This window comes from Triturus cristatus, chromosome 1_1 (assembly GCF_964204655.1).
Source record: "Triturus cristatus chromosome 1_1, aTriCri1.1, whole genome shotgun sequence".
Classification (NCBI taxonomy): Eukaryota; Metazoa; Chordata; class Amphibia; order Caudata; family Salamandridae; genus Triturus; species Triturus cristatus.
Window position 1 is genome coordinate 867,225,597 of NC_140579.1, and position 15,436 is coordinate 867,241,032.

Here is a 15,436-nt window from a genome sequence, read left to right on the forward strand (position 1 = left end):
GCAGTGGTGTTCGGGCAGTGTAGGGGGTCGTGCTGGGGTAGATTTATGGTTTAAGGTAGTGCACTGGTGTTTGGGTAGTGCAGGGATTCGTGCTGGGGGAGATTTAGGCTTTAGGGAAGTGCAGTGGTTTTTGGGTAGAGTAGGGAGTCGTACTGGAGGAGTGTTTTAGGGTTTAGGGTAGTTCAGTTGTGTTTGGGTAGTGTAGAGGGTCGTGCTGGGGATGGTGTTTCAGGGTTTAGGGCAGTGCAGTGGTGTTCAGGCAGTGCAAGGTGTCATGCTGGGGCTGGAGTTTCAGGGTTTAGGGCAGTACATTGGTGTTCGGGCAGTGTAGGGGGTCGTGCTGGGGCAGGTGTTTCAGGGTTTAAGGCAGTGCAATTGTGTTCGGGCAGTGTAGGGGGTCATCCTGGGGCTGGTGTTTCAGGGTGTAAGGCAGTGCAGTGGTGTTCGGACAGTGTAGGGGGCCATGCTGCGGCTGGTGTTTCAGGATTTATTTCAGTGCAGTGGTGTTCGGGCAGTGCAGGGTGTCGTGCTGGGACTGGTGTTTCAGGGTTTAGGGCAGCGCAGTGATTTTCGGGCAGTGTAGAGCATCGTGCTGGCACTGGTGTTTCAGGGTTTAGGGCAGTGTCGTGGTGTTCGTGCAGTGTAGGGGGTCGTGCTGAGGTAGGTGTTTCAGGGTTTAGGGCAGTACATTGGTGTTTGTGCAGTGTAGGGGTCGTGCTGGGGCTGGTGTTCCAGGGTTTAGGGCAGTGCAGTGTTCTTCGGGCAGTGTAGGGGGTCATGCTGGGGCTGGTGTTACAGGGATTAGGGCAGCGCAGTGGTATTCGGGCAGTGTAGGAGGTTGTGCTGAGGCTGGTGTTTCAGGGTTTAGGGCAGTGCAGTGGTGTTTGGGCAGTGTAGGGGGTCGTGCTGGGGCTGGTGTTTCAGGGTTGAGGGCAGTGCACTGGTGTTCAGGCTGTGTAGGGGGTTGTGCTGGGGGTGGTGTTTTAGGGTTGGTGTTTCAGGGTTGAGGGCAGTGCAGTGGTGTTCGGGCAGTGTAGGGGTTCATGCTGGGGGTGGTGTTTTAGGGTTTAGGACCATATAGTGGTGTTCGGGCAGTATAGGGGGTCGTGCAGGGGGTTGTGTTTCAGTGTTTAGTGCAGTGGTGTTTGGGAAGTGTAGGGCGTATTGCTGGGGTGGTGTTTCAGGGTTTATGGCAGTGCAGTGGTGTTCGGGCAGTGTAGGGGGTCTTGCTGAGTTGGTGTTTTAGGGTTTAGGGCAATGCAGTGGTGTTCGGTCTGTGTAGGGGGTCTTGATGAGGTTGGTGTTTCAGGGTTTAGGGCAGTACAATGGTGTTTGAGCAGTGTAGGGGGTCATGCTGGGGCTGGTGTCTCTGGGTATAGGGCAGTGGTGTTCGGGCAGGGTAGGGGGTCGTGCTGGGGCTGGTGTTTCAGGGATTAGGGCAGTGCAGTGGTGTTCTGGCAATGTAGGGAGTCGTGCTGGGGCTGGTCTTTCAGTGTTTACGGCAGTGCAGTGGTGTTCGGGCACTGTAGGGGGTTATGCAGGGAGTGGTGTTTCAGGGTTTAGGACAGTGCAGTGGTGTTGGAGCAGTGTAGTGGTTCGTGCAGGGGGTGGTGTTTCAGGGTTAAGTGCAGTGGAGTTCGGGCAGTTTAGGGATTCTTGCTGCGGGTGCTGTTTGAGGGTTTAGGGCAGTGCAGTGGTGTTCGGGCAGTGTAGGGGCTCGTGCTGGGGCTGGTGTTTCAGGGATTAGGGCAGTACATTGGTGTTCGGGCAGTGTAGGGGGTCGTGCTGGGGCAGGTGTTTCAGGGTTTAGGGCAGTGCAATTGTGTTCGGGCAGTGTAGGGGGTCATCCTGGGGCTGGTGTTTCAGGGTGTAAGGCAGTGCAGTGGTGTTCGGACAGTGTAGGGGGCCATGCTGGGGCTGGTGTTTCAGGATTTAGGTCAGTGCAGTGGTGTTCGGGCAGCGCAGGGTGTAGTGCTGGGACTGGTGTTTCAGGGTTTAGGGCAGTGCAGTGATTTTCGGGCAGTGTAGAGCATCGTGCTGGCACTGGTGTTTCAGGGTTTAGGGCAGTGTCGTGGTGTTCGTGCAGTGTAGGGGGTCATGCTGGGGTAGGTATTTCAGGGTTTAGGGCAGTACATTGGTGTTCGTGCAGTGTAGGGGGTCATGCTGGGGCTGGTGTTTCAGGGTTTAGGGCAGTGCAGTGTTCTTCGGGCAGTGTAGGGGGTCATGCTGGGGCTGGTGTTTCAGGGTTGAGGGCAGTGCACTGGTGTTCAGGCTGTGTAGGGGGTCATGCTGGGGGTGGTGTTTTAGGGTTGGTGTTTCAGGGTTGAGGGCAGTGCAGTGGTGTTCGGGCAGTGTAGGGGTTCATGCTGGGGGTGGTGTTTTAGGGTTTAGGGCCATATAGTGGTGTTCGGGCAGTATAGGGGGTCGTGCAGGGGGTGGTGTTTCAGTGTTTAGTGCAGTGTTGTTCGGGAAGTGTAGGGCGTATTGCTGGGGTGGTGTTTCAGGGTTTATGGCATTGCAGTGGTGTTCGGGCAGTGTAGGGGGTCTTGCTGGGTTGGTGTTTTAGGGTTTAGGGCAATGCAGTGGTGTTCGGTCTGTGTAGGGGGTCTTGATGAGGTTGGTGTTTCAGGGTTTAGGGCAGTACAGTGGTGTTTGAGCAGTGTAGGGGGGTCGTGGTGGGGCTGGTGTTTCAGGGTATAGGGCAGTGGTGTTCGGGCAGGGTAGGGGGTTGTGCTGGGGCTGGTGTTTCAGGGATTAGGGCAGTGCAGTGGTGTTCGGGCAGTGTAGGGGGTCGTACTGGGGCTGGATTTTCCGGGTTTAGAGCAGTGCAGTGGTGTTCGGGCAATGTAAAGGTCCTGCTGGGACAGGTGTGTCAGGGTTTAGGGCAGTGATGTTTCGGCAGTGTAGGGGGTCGTGCTGGGGCTGTTGTTTCAGGGTTTAGGGCAGTGCAGTGGTGTTCAGGCAGTGTAGGGAGGCGTGCTGGGGCTGTTGTTTCAGGGTTTAGGGCAGGGCAGTGGTGTTCTGGCAATGTAGGGAGTCGTGCTGGGGCTGGTCTTTCAGGGATTAGGACAGTGCAGTGGTGTTGGGGCAGTGTAGTGGGTCGTGCAGGGGGTGGTGTTTCAGGGTTAAGTGCAGTGGTGTTCGGGCAGTTTAGGGATTCTTGCTGCGGGTGGTGTTTCAGGGTTTAGGGCAGTGCAGTGGTGTTCGGGCAGTGTAGGGGGTCGTGCTGGGGCAGGTGTTTCAGGGATTAGGGCAGTGCAATTGTGTTCGGGCAGTGTAGGGGGTCATCCTGGGGTTGGTGTTTCAGGGTGTAAGGCAGTGCAGTGGTGTTCGGACAGTGTAGGGGGCCATGCTGGGGCTGGTGTTTCAGGATTTAGGTCAGTGCAGTGGTGTTCGGGCAGCGCAGGGTGTCGTGCTAGGACTGGTGTTTCAGGGCTTAGGGCAGTGCAGTGATTTTCGGGCAGTAGAGCATCGTGCTGGCACTGGTGGTTTCAGGGTTTAGGGCAGTGTCGTGGTGTTCGTGCAGTGTAGGGGGTCGTGCTGGGGTAGGTGTTTCAGGGTTTAGGGCAGTACATTGGTATTCGTGCAGTGTAGGGGGTGGTGCTGGGGCTCGTGTTTCAGGGTTTAGGGCAGTGCAGTGTTCTTCGGGCAGTGTAGGGGGTCATTCTGGGGCTGGTGTTACAGGGCTTAGGGCAGTGCAGTGGTGTTCGGGCAGTGTAGGGGGTTGTGCTGAGGCTGGTGTTTCAGGGTTTAGGGCAGTGCAGTGGTGTTTAAGCAGTGTAGGGGGTCGTGCTGGGGCTGGTATTTCAGGGTTGAGGGCAGTGCAGTGGTGTTCAGGCTGTGTAGGGGGTCGTGCTGGGGGTGGTGTTTTAGGGTTGGTGTTTCAGGGTTGAGGGCAGTGCAGTAGTGTTTGGGCAGTGTAGGGGGTCATGCTGGGGGTGGTGTTTTAGGGTTTAGGGCAGTACATTGGTGTTCGGGCAGTGTAGGGGGTCGTGCTGGGCAGGTGTTTCAGGGTTTAGGGCAGTGCAATTGTGTTCGGGCAGTGTAGAGGGTCATCCTGGGGCTGGTGTTTCAGGGTGTAAGGCAGTGCAGTGGTGTTCGGACGGTGTAGGGGGCCATGCTGGGGCTGGTGTTTCAGGATTTAGGTCAGTGCAGTGGTGTTCGGGCAGTGCAGGGTGTCGTGCTGGGACTGGTGTTTCAGGGTTTAGGGCAGTGCAGTGATTTTCGGGCAGTGTAGAGCATCGTGCTGGCACTGGTGTTTCAGGGTTTAGGGCAGTGTCGTGGTGTTCGTGCAGTGTAGGGGGTCGTGCTGGGGTAGGTGTTTCAGGGTTTAGGGCAGTACATTGGTGTTCGTGCAGTGTAGGGGTCGTGCTGGGGCTGGTGTTTCAGGGTTTAGGGCAGTGCAGTGTTCTTAGGGCAGTGTAGGGGGTCATGCTGGGGCTGGTGTTACAGGGTTTAGGGCAGTGCAGTGGTGTTTGGGCAGTGTAGGGGGTCGTGCTGGGGCTGGTGTTTCAGGGTTGAGGGCAGTGCACTGGTGTTCAGGCTGTGTAGGGGGTTGTGCTGGGGGTGGTGTTTTAGGGTTGGTGTTTCAGGGTTGAGGGCAGTGCAGTGGTGTTCGGGCAGTGTAGGGGTTCATGCTGGGGGTGGTGTTTTAGGGTTTAGGACCATATAGTGGTGTTCGGGCAGTATAGGGGGTCGTGCAGGGGTGGTGTTTCAGTGTTTAGTGCAGTGGTGTTCGGGAAGTGTAGGGCGTATTGCTGGGGTGGTGTTTCAGGGTTTATGGCAGTGCAGTGGTGTTCGGGCAGTGTAGGGGGTCTTGCTGGGTTGGTGTTTTAGGGTTTAGGGCAATGCAGTGGTGATCGGTCTGTGTAGGGGGTCTTGATGAGGTTGGTGTTTCAGGGTTTAGGGCAGTACAGTGGTGTTTGAGCAGTGTAGGGGGTCGTGCTGGGGCTGGTGTCTCTGGGTATAGGGCAGTGGTGTTCGGGCAGGGTAGAGGGTCGTGCTGGGGCTGGTGTTTCAGGGATTAGGGCAGTGCAGTGGTGTTCGGGCAGTATAGGGGGTCGTACTGGGGCTGGATTTTCCAGGTTTAGATCAGTGCAGTGGTGTTCGGGCAATGTAAAGGGTCCTGCTGGGACAGGTGTGTCAGGGTTTAGGGCAGTGCAGTGATGTTCCGGCAGTGTAGGGGGTCGTGCTGGGGCTGTTATTTCAGGGTTTAGGGCAGTGCAGTGGTGTTCGTTCAGTGTAGGGAGTCGTGCTGGGGCTGTTGTTTCAGGGTTTAGGGCAGTGCAGTGGTGTTCTGGCAATGTAGGGAGTCGTGCTGGGGCTGGTCTTTCAGTGTTTACGGCAGTGCAGTGGTGTTCGGCACTGTAGGGGGTCATACAGGGAGTTGTGTTTCAGGGTTTAGGACAGTGCAGTGGTGTTGGGGCAGTGTAGTGGGTCGTGCAGGGGGTGGTGTTTCAGGGTTAAGTGCAGTGGTGTTCGGGCAGTTTAGGGATTCTTGCTGCGGGTAGTGTTTGAGGGTTTAGGGCAGTGCAGTGGTGTTCGGGCAGTGTAGGGGCTCGTGCTGGGGCTGGTGTTTCAGGGATTAGGGCAGTACATTGGTGTTCGGGCAGTGTAGGGGGTCGTGCTGGGGCAGGTGTTTCAGGGTTTAGGGCAGTGCAATTGTGTACGGGCAGTGTAGGGGGTCATCCTGGGGCTGGTGTTTCAGGGTGTAAGGCAGTGCAGTGGTGTTCGGACAGTGTAGGGGGCCATGCTGGGGCTGGTGTTTCAGGATTTAGGTCAGTGCAGTGGTGTTCGGGCAGCGCAGGGTGTCTTGCTGGGACTGGTGTTTCAGGGTTTAGGGCAGTGCAGTGATTTTCGGGCAGTGTAGAGCATCGTGCTGGCACTGGTGTTTCAGGGTTTAGGGCAGTGTCGTGGTTTTCGTGCAGTGTAGGTGGTCGTGCTGGGGTAGGTGTTTCAGGGTTTAGGGCAGTACATTGGTGTTCGTGCAGTGTAGGGGGTCGTGCTGGGGCTGGTGTTTCAGGGTTTAGGGCAGTGCAGTGTTCTTCGGGCAGTGTAGGGGGTCATGCTGGGGCTGGTGTTACAGGGCTTAGGGCAGTGCAGTGGTGTTCGGGCAGTGTAGGGGGTTGTGCTGAGGCTGGTGTTTCAGGGTTTAGGGCAGTGCAGTGGTGTTTGGGCAGTGTAGGGGGTCGTGCTGGGGCTGGTGTTTCAGGGTTGAGGGCAGCGCAGTGGTGTTCAGGCTGTGTAGGGGGTCATGCTGGGGGTGGTGTTTTAGGGTTGGTGTTTCAGGGTTGAGGGCAGTGCAGTGGTGTTCGGGCAGTGTAGGGGGTCATGCTGGGGGTGGTGTTTTAGGGTTTAGGGCCGTATAGTGGTGTTCGGGCAGTATAACGGGTCGTGCAGGGGGTGGTGTTTCAGTGTTTAGTGCAGTGGTGTTCGGGAAGTGTAGGGCGTATTGCTGGGGTGGTGTTTCAGGGTTTATGGCAGTGCAGTGGTGTTTGGGCAGTGTAGGGGGTTTTGCTGGGTTGGTGTTTTAGGGTTTAGGGCAATGTAGTGGTTTTCGGTCTGTGTAGGGGGTCTTGATGAGGTTAGTGTTTCAGGGTTTAGGGCAGTTCAGTGGTGTTTGAGCAGTGTAGGGGGTCGTGCTGGGGCTGGTGTTTCAGGGTAAAGGGCAGTGGTGTTCGGGCAGGGTAGGGGGTCGTGCTGGGGCTGGTGTTTCAGGGATTAGGGCAGTGCTGTGGTGTTCGGGCAGTGTAGGGGGTTGTACTGGGGCTGGATTTTCCGGGTTTAGGGCAGTGCAGTGGTGTTCGGGCAATGTAAAGGGTCCTGCAGGGAGAGGTGTGTCAGGGTTTAGGGCAGTGCAGTGATGTTCCGGCAGTGTAGGGGGTCGTGCTGGGGCTGTTGTTTCAGGGTTTAGGGCAGTGCAGTGGTGTTCGGGCAGTGTAGGGAGTCGTGCTGGGACTGTTGTTTCAGGGTTTAGGGCAGTGCAGTGGTGTTCTGGCAGTGTAGGGAGTCGTGCTGGGGCTGGTCTTTCAGGGTTTACGGCAGTGCAGTGGTGTTCGGGCACTGTAGGGGGTCATGCAGGGAGTGGTGTTTCAGGGTTTAGGAAAGTGCAGTGGTGTTGGGGCAGTGTAGTGGGTCGTGCAGGGGGTGGTGTTTCAGGGTTAAGTGCAGTGGTGTTCGGGCAGTGTAGGGATTCTTGCTGCGAGTGGTGTTTCAGGGTTTAGGGCAGTGCAGTGGTGTTCGGGCTGTGTAGGGGGTCGTGCTGGGGCTGGTGTTTCAGGGTTTAGTACAGTGCAGTGGTGTTCGGGCAGTGTAGGGGCTCGTGCTGGGGCTGGTGTTTCAGGGATTAGAGCACTACAGTGGTGTTCTGGCAGTGTAGGGTGTCATGCTGGAGGTTGGTATTTCAGGGCTTAGGGCAGTGCAGTGGTGTTCGGGCAGTGTAAGAGGTCGTGCTGGGGCTGGTGTTGCAGGGTTTAGGGCAGTGCAGTCGTGTTTGGGCAGTGTAGAGGGTCATGCTGAGAGTAGATTTAGGGTTTAAGGTAGTGCAGTGGTGTTCGGGCAGTGTAGGGGGTCGTGCTGGGGGTAGATTTGGGGTTTAGGGTAGTGCAGTGGTGTTCGGGTAGTGTAGGGGGTCGTACTGGGGTAGATTTAGGGTTTAGGGTAGTGAAGTGGTGTTCAGGCAGTTTAGGGGGTCGTGCTGGGGCTGGTGTTTCAGGGTTTAGGGCAGTGCAGTGGTGTTCGGGCAGTGTAGGGGGTCGTGCTGGGGCTGGTGTTTCAGTGTTTAGGGCAGTGCAGTGGAATTTGGTCAGTGTATGGGGTCATGCTGAGGGTATGTTTAGGGTTTAGGGTATTGCAGTGCTGTTCCGGCAGTGTAGGGGGTCGTGCTGGGGGTAGAATTAGGGTTTAGGGAAGTGTACTGGTGTTCGAGTAGTGCAGGGCTTCGTGCTGGGATAGATTTAGGCTTTAGGGTAGTGCAGTGGTTTTTGGGTAGTGTAGGTAGTCATACTGGGGGAGTGTTTTAGGGTTTAGTGTAGTTCAGTGGTGTTTGGGTAGTGTAGGGGGTCGTTCTGGGGATGGGGTTTCAGGGTTTAGGGCAGTGCAGTGGTGTTCGGGCAGTGCAGGGTGTCGTGCTGGGACTGGTGTTTCAGGGTTTAGGGCAGTGCAGTGATGTTCGTGCAGTGTAGGGAGTCGTGCTGGGGCAGGTGTTTCAGGGTTTAGGGCAGTGCAATTGTGTTCGAGCAGTGTAGGGGGTCATGCTGGGGCTGGTGTTTCAGGGTTTAGGGCAGTGCAGTGGTGTTCGGACAGTGTAGGGGCCATGGTAGGGCTGGAGTTTCAGGATTTAGGTCAGTGCAGTGGTGTCCGGGCAGTGTAAGGGTCATGCTGGGGCTGGTGTTTCAGGGTTTAGGGCAGTGCAGTTGTGTTCGGACAATGTAGGGGATCGTTCTGGGGCTAGTGTTTCTGGGATTAGGGCCGTGCAGTGGTGTTCGGGCAGTGTAAGGGGTCGTGCGGGGGATGGTGTTTCAGGGTTTTGGCCAGTGCAGTGGTGTTCGGGCAGTATAGGGGGTCGTGCTGGGACTGGTGTTAAAGGGTTTAGTGCAGTGCAGTGGTGTTCGGGAAGTATAGGGGTCTTGCTGGGGGTGGTTTTTAATGGTTTAGGGCCGTGGTGTTCGGGCCGTGTAGGGGGTCTTGCTGGGGGTGGTGTTTCAGGGATTAGGGCAGTGCAGTGGTGTTCGTGCAGTGTTGGGGGTCGTGCTGGGGCTGGTGTTTTAGGGTTTAGGGCATTGCAGTGGTGTTCGTGCAGTGTTGGGGGTCGTGCTGGGGCTGGTGTTTCAGGGTTTAGGGCAGTGCAGTGTTGTTCGGGCAGTGTAGGGGGTCATGCTGGGGCTGGTGTTTCAGAGTTTAGGGCAGTGCAGTGGTGTTTGGGCAGTGTAGGGGGTCGTGCTGGCGCTGGTGTTTCAGGGTTGAGGGCAATGCAGTGGTGTTCAGGCTGTGTAGGTGGTCGTGCTGGGGGTGGTGTTTTAGGGTCGGTGTTTTCCGGTTGATGGCAGTGGAGTGGTGTTTGGGCAGTGTAGGGGGCCATGGTAGGGCTGGAGTTTCAGGATTTAGGTCAGTGCAGTGGTGTCCGGGCAGTGTAAGGGTCATGCTGGGGCTGGTGTTTCAGGGTTTAGGGCAGTGCAGTTGTGTTCGGACAATGTAGGGGATCGTTCTGGGGCTAGTGTTTCTGGGATGAGGGCAGTGCAGTGGTGTTCGGGCAGTGTAAGGGGTCGTGCGGGGGATGGTGTTTCAGGGTTTTGGCAGTGCAGTGGTGTTCGGGCAGTATAGGGGGTCGTGCTGGGACTGGTGTTAAAGGGTTTAGTGCAGTGCAGTGGTGTGCGGGAAGTATAGGGGTCTTGCTGGGGGTGGTGTTTAATGGTTTAGGGCCGTGGTGTTCGGGCAGTGTAGGGGGTCTTGCTGGGGATGGTGTTTCAGGGATTAGGGCAGTGCAGTGGTGTTCGTGCAGTGTTGGGGGTCGTGCTGGGGCTGGTGTTTTAGGGTTTAGGGCATTGCAGTGGTGTTCGTGCAGTGTTGGGGGTCGTGCTGGGGCTGGTGTTTCAGGGTTTAGGGCAGTGCAGTGTTGTTCGGGCAGTGTAGGGGGTTATGCTGGGGCTGGTGTTTCAGAGTTTAGGGCAGTGCAGTGGTGTTTGGGCAGTGTAGGGGGTCGTGCTGGCGCTGGTGTTTCAGGGTTGAGGGCAGTGCAGTGGTGTTCAGGCTGTGGAGTGGGTCGTGCTGGGGGTGGTGTTTTAGGGTCGGTGTTTCCCGGTTGATGGCAGTGGTGTTCGGGCAGTGTAGGGGGTTGTGCAGGGGGTGGTGTTTCAGTGTTTAGTGCAGTGGTGTTCGGGAAGTGTAGGGCGTATTGCTGAGGTGGTGTTTCAGGGTTTATGGCAGTGCAGTGGTGTTCGAGCAGTGTAGGGGTCTTGCTGGGGGGGTGTTTTAGGGTTTAGGGCAGTGCAGTGGTGTTCGGTCTGTGTAGGGGGTCTTGATGAGGTTGGTGTTTCAGGTTTTAGTGCAGTGCAGTGGTGTTTGAGCAGTGTAGGGGTTTGTGCTGGGGCTGGTGTTTCATGGTATCGTGCAGTGGTGTTTGGGCAGGGTAGGGAGTCGTGCTGGGGCTGGTGTTTCAGGGATTAGGGCAGTGCAGTGGTGTTTAGGCAGTGTAGGGGGTCGTACTGGGCTGGTTTTTCAGGGTTTAAGGAAGTGCAGTGGTGTTCGGGCAATGTAAAGGGTCCTGCTGGGACAGGTGTTTCAGGGTTTAGGGCAGTGCAGTGATGTTCCGGCAGTGTAGGGGGTCGTGCTGGGGCTGGTCTTTCAGGGTTTAGGGCAGTGCAGTGGTGTTCGGGCAGTGTAGGGGGTCGTGCTGGGGCTGGTGTTTCAGGGTTTAGGGCAGTGCAGTGGTGATCGGGCAGTGTAGGGAGTCGTGCTGGGGGGGGTGTTTTAGGGTTTACGGCAGTGCAGTGGTGTTCGGGCACTGTAGGTGGTCATGCAGGGGGTGGTGTTTCAGGGTTTAGGACGGTGCAGTGGTGTTGGGGCAGTGTAGTGGATCATGCAGGGGATGGTGTTTTAGGGTTTAGTGCAGTGGTGTTCGGGCAGTGTAGGGATTCTTGCTGGGGGTGGTGTTTCAGGGTTTAGGGCAGTGCAGTGGTGTTCGGACTGTGTTGGGGGTCGTGCTGGGGCTGGTGTTTCAGGGTTTAGTAGAGTGCAGTGGTGTTCGGGCAGTGTAGGGGCTCATGCTGGGGCTGGTGTTTCAGGGCTAAGGCCAGTACAGTGGTGTTCTGGCAGTGTAGGGTGTCATGCTGGAGGTTGGTGTTTCAGGGCTTAGGGCAGTGCAGTGGTGTTCGGGCAGTGAAAGGGGTCGTGCTGGGGGTGGTGTTTTAGGGTTTAGGGCAGTGCAGTGGTGTTCGGGCAGTGTAGGGGGTCGTGCTGGGGCTGGTGATTCAGGGTTTAGGGCAGTGCAGTGGTGTTTGTGCAGTGTAGAGGGTCATGCTGAGAGTAGATTTAGGGTTTAGGGTAGTGCAGTGGTGTTCGGGCCGTGTAGGGGGTCGTGCTGGGGCTGGTGATTCAGGGTTTAGGGCAGTGCAGTGGTGTTCGTGCAGTGTAGAGGGTCATGCTGAGAGTAGATTTAGGGTTTAGGGTAGTGCAGTGGTGTTCGGGCAGTTTAGGGGGTCTTGCTGGGGCTGCTGGTATTTCAGGGTTTAGGGCAGTGCAGTGGTGTTCGGGCAGTGTAGGGGGTCGTGCTGGGTCTGGTGTTTCAGTGTTTAGGGCAGTGCAGTGGCGTTCGGGCAGTGTAGGGGGACATGCTGTGGGTATGTTTAGGGTTTAGGGTATTGCAGTGGTGTTCGGGCAGTGTAGGGGGTCGTGCTGGGGGTAGATTTAGGGTTTAGGGCAGTGCACTGGTGTTCGGGTAGTGCAGGGCTTCGTGCTGGGGGTAGATTTAGGCTTTAGGGTAGTGCAGTGGTTTTTGGGTAGTGTAGGGAGTCATGCTGGGGGAGTGTTTTAGGGTTTAGGGTAGTTCAGTGATGTTTGGGTAGTGTAGGGAGTCGTGCTGGGGATGGTGTTTCAGGGTTTAGGGCAGTGCAGTGGTGTTCGGGCAGTGCAGGGTGTCGTGCTGGGTCTGGTGTTTCAGGGTTTAGGGCAGTACATTGGTGTTCGGGCAGTGTAGGGGGTCGTACTGGGGCAGGTGTTTCAGGGTTTAGGGCAGTGCAGTGGTGTTCGGGCAGTGTAGAGGGTCATGCTGAGAGTAGATTTAGGGTTTAGGGTAGTGCAGTGGTGTTCGGGCAGTGTAGGGGTGTCGTGCTGAGGGTAGATTTAGGGTTTAGGGTAGTACAGTGGTGTTTGGGTAGTGTAGGGGGTCGTGCTGGGTTAGATTTAGGGTTTAGGGTAGTGCAGTGGTGTTCGGGCACTTTAGGGGGTCGTGCTGGGGCTGGTGTTTCAGGGTTTAGGGCAGTGCAGTGGTGTTCGGGCAGTGTAGGGGGTTGTGCTGGGGCTGGTGTTTCAGTGTTTAGGGCAGTGCAGTGGCGTTCGGGCAGTGTAGGGGGTCATGCTGAGAGTAGATTTAGGGTTTAGGGTAGTGCAGTGGTGTTCGGGCAGTGTAGGGGTGTCGTGCTGAGGGTAGATTTAGGGTTTATGGTAGTACAGTGGTGTTTGGGTAGTGTAGGGGGTCGTGCTGGGTTAGATTTAGGGTTTAGGGTAGTGCAGTGGTGTTCGGGCACTTTAGGGGGTCGTGCTGGGGCTGGTGTTTCAGGGTTTAGGGCAGTGCAGTGGTGTTCGGGCAGTGTAGGGGGTCGTGCTGGGGCTGGTGTTTCAGTGTTTAGGGCAGTGCAGTGGTGTTCTGGCAGTGTAGGGTGTCATGCTGGAGGTTGGTGTTTTAGGGCTTAGGGCAGTGCAGTGGTGTTCGGGCAGTGAAAGGGGTCGTGCTGGGGGTGGTGTTTTAGGGTTTAGGGCAGTGCAGTGGTGTTCGGGCAGTGTAGGGGGTCGTGCTGGGGCTGGTGATTCAGGGTTTAGGGCAGTGCAGTGGTGTTCGTGCAGTGTAGAGGGTCATGCTGAGAGTAGATTTAGGGTTTAGGGTAGTGCAGTGGTGTTCGGGCAGTTTAGGGGGTCGTGCTGGGGCTGCTGGTATTTCAGGGTTTAGGGCAGTGCAGTGGTGTTCGGGCAGTGTAGGGGGTCGTGCTGGGGCTGGTGTTTCAGTGTTTAGGGCAGTGCAGTGGCGTTCGGGCAGTGTAGGGGGACATGCTGTGGGTATGTTTAGGGTTTAGGGTATTGCAGTGGTGTTCGGGCAGTGTAGGGGGTCGTGCTGGGGGTAGATTTAGGGTTTAGGGCAGTGCACTGGTGTTCGGGTAGTGCAGGGCTTCGTGCTGGGGGTAGATTTAGGCTTTAGGGTAGTGCAGTGGTTTTTGGGTAGTGTAGGGAGTCGTGCTGGGGGAGTGTTTTAGGGTTTAGGGTAGTATAGTGATGTTTGGGTAGTGTAGGGAGTCGTGCTGGGGATGGTGTTTCAGGGTTTAGGGCAGTGCAGTGGTGTTCGGGCAGTGCAGTGGTGTCGTGCTGGGTCTGGTGTTTCAGGGTTTAGGGCAGTACATTGGTGTTCGGGCAGTGTAGGGGGTCGTACTGGGGCAGGTGTTTCAGGGTTTAGGGCAGTGCAGTGGTGTTCGGGCAGTGTAGAGGGTCATGCTGAGAGTAGATTTAGGGTTTAGGGTAGTGCAGTGGTGTTTGGGCAGTGTAGGGGTGTCGTGCTGAGGGTAGATTTAGGGTTTAGGGTAGTACAGTGGTGTTTGGGTAGTGTAGGGGGTCGTGCTGGGTTAGATTTAGGGTTTAGGGTAGTGCAGTGGTGTTCAGGCACTTAAGGGGGTCGTGCTGGGGCTGGTGTTTCAGGTTTTAGGGCAGTGCAGTGGTGTTCGGGCAGTGTAGGGGGTTGTGCTGGGGCTGGTGTTTCAGTGTTTAGGGCAGTGCAGTGGCGTTCGGGCAGCGTAGGGGGTCATGCTGAGGGTAGGTTTAGGGTTTAGGGTAATGCAGTGGTGTTTGGGCAGTGTAGGGGGTCGTGCTGGGGTAGATTTATGGTTTAAGGTAGTGCACTGTTGTTCGGGTAGTGCAGGGATCCGTGCTGGGGGAGATTTAGGCTTTAGGGTAGTGCAGTGGTTTTTGGGTAGAGTAGGGAGTCGTACTGGGGGAGTGTTTTAGGGTTTAGGGTAGTGCAGTGGTGTTCGGGCAGTGTAGGGGGTCGTGCTGGGGGTGGTGATTTAAGCTTTAGGGCAGTGCAGTGGTGTTCGGACAGTATAGGGGGTCGTGCTGGGGCTGGTGTTGCAGGGTTTAGGGCAGTGCAGTGGTGTTCGGGCAGTGTAAGGGGTCGTGCTGGGGCTGGTGTTTCAGTGTTTAGGGCAGTGCAGTGGTGTTTGGGCAGTGTAGGGGGTCGTGCTAGGGGTGGTGTTTTAGGGTTGGTGTTTCAAGGTTGAGGGAAGTGCAGTGGTATTCAGGCAGTGTAGGGAGTTGTGCTGGGGCTGGTCTTTCAGGGTGTAGGGCAGTGCAGTGGTGTTCGGGCAGTGTAGGGGGTCTTGCTGGGGTGGTGTTTTAGGGTTTAGGGCAGTGCAGTGGTGTTTGAGCAGTGTAGGGGGTCGTGCTGGGGCTGGTGTTTCAGGGTATAGGGCAGTGGTGTTCGAGCAGGGTAGGGGGTCGTGCTGGGCCTGGTGTTTCAGGGATTAGGGCAGAGCAGTGGTGTTCGGGCAGTGTAGGGGGTCATACTGGGGCCGGATTTTCAGAGTTTAGGGCAGGTCAGTGGTGTTCGGGCAATGTAAAGGGTCCTGCTGGGACAGGTGTTTCAGGGTTTAGGGCAGTGCAGTGATGTTCCAGCAGTGTAGGGGGTCGTGCTGGGGCTGTTGTTTCAGGGTTTAGGGCAGTGCAGTGGTGTTCGGGCAGTGTAGGGAGTTGTGCTGGGGCTGGTCTTTCAGGGTTTAGGGCAATGCAGTGGTGTTCAGCCAGTGTAGGGGGTCATGCTGGGGCTGGTGTTTCAGGGTTTAGGGCAGTGCAGTGGTGATCAGGCAGTGTAGGGCGTCGTGTTGGGGTGGTGTTTTAGGGTTTACGGCAGTGCAGTGGTGTTCGGGCACTGTAGGGGGTCATACAGGGAGTGGTGTTTCAGGGTTTAGGACAGTGCAGTGGTGTTGGGGCAGTGTAGGGATTGTGCAGGGGGTGGTGTTTCAGGGTTTAGTGCAGTGGTGTTTGGGCAGTGTAGGGATTCTTGCTGGGGGTTGTGTTTCAGGGTTTAGGGCAGTGCAGTGGTGTTCGGGCTGTGTAGGGGGTCATGCTGGGGCTGGTGTTTCAGGGTTTAGTACAGTGCAGTGGTGTTCGGTCAGTGTAGGGACTCGTGCTGGGGCTGGTGTTTTAGGGCTTAGGGCAGTACAGTGGTGTTCTGGCAGTGGAGGGTGTCGTGCTGGAGGTTGGTGTTTCAGGGCTTAGGGCAGTGCAGTGGTGTTCGTGCAGTGTAAGGGGTCGTCCTGGGGGGGTGTTTTAGGGTTTACGGCAGTGCAGTGGTGTTAGGGCACTGTAGGGGGTCATGCAGGGGGTGGTGTTTCAGGGTTTAGGACGGTGCAGTGGTGTTGGGGCAGTGTAGTGGGTCGTGCAGGGGGTGGTGTTTCAGGGTTTAGTGCAGTGGTGTTCGGGCAGTGTAGGGATTCTTGCTGGGGGTGGTTTTTCAGGGTTTAGGGCAGTGCAGTGGTGTTAGGACTGTGTATGGGGTCGTGCTGGGGCTGGTGTTTCAGGGTTTAGTACAGTGCAGTGGTGTTCGGGCAGTGTAGGGGCTCATGCTGGGGCTGGTGTTTCAGGGCTTAGGGCAGTACAGTGGTGATCTGGCAGTGTAGGGTGTCATGCTGGAGGTTGGTGTTTCAGGGCTTAGTGCAGTGCAGTGGTGTTCAGGCAGTGT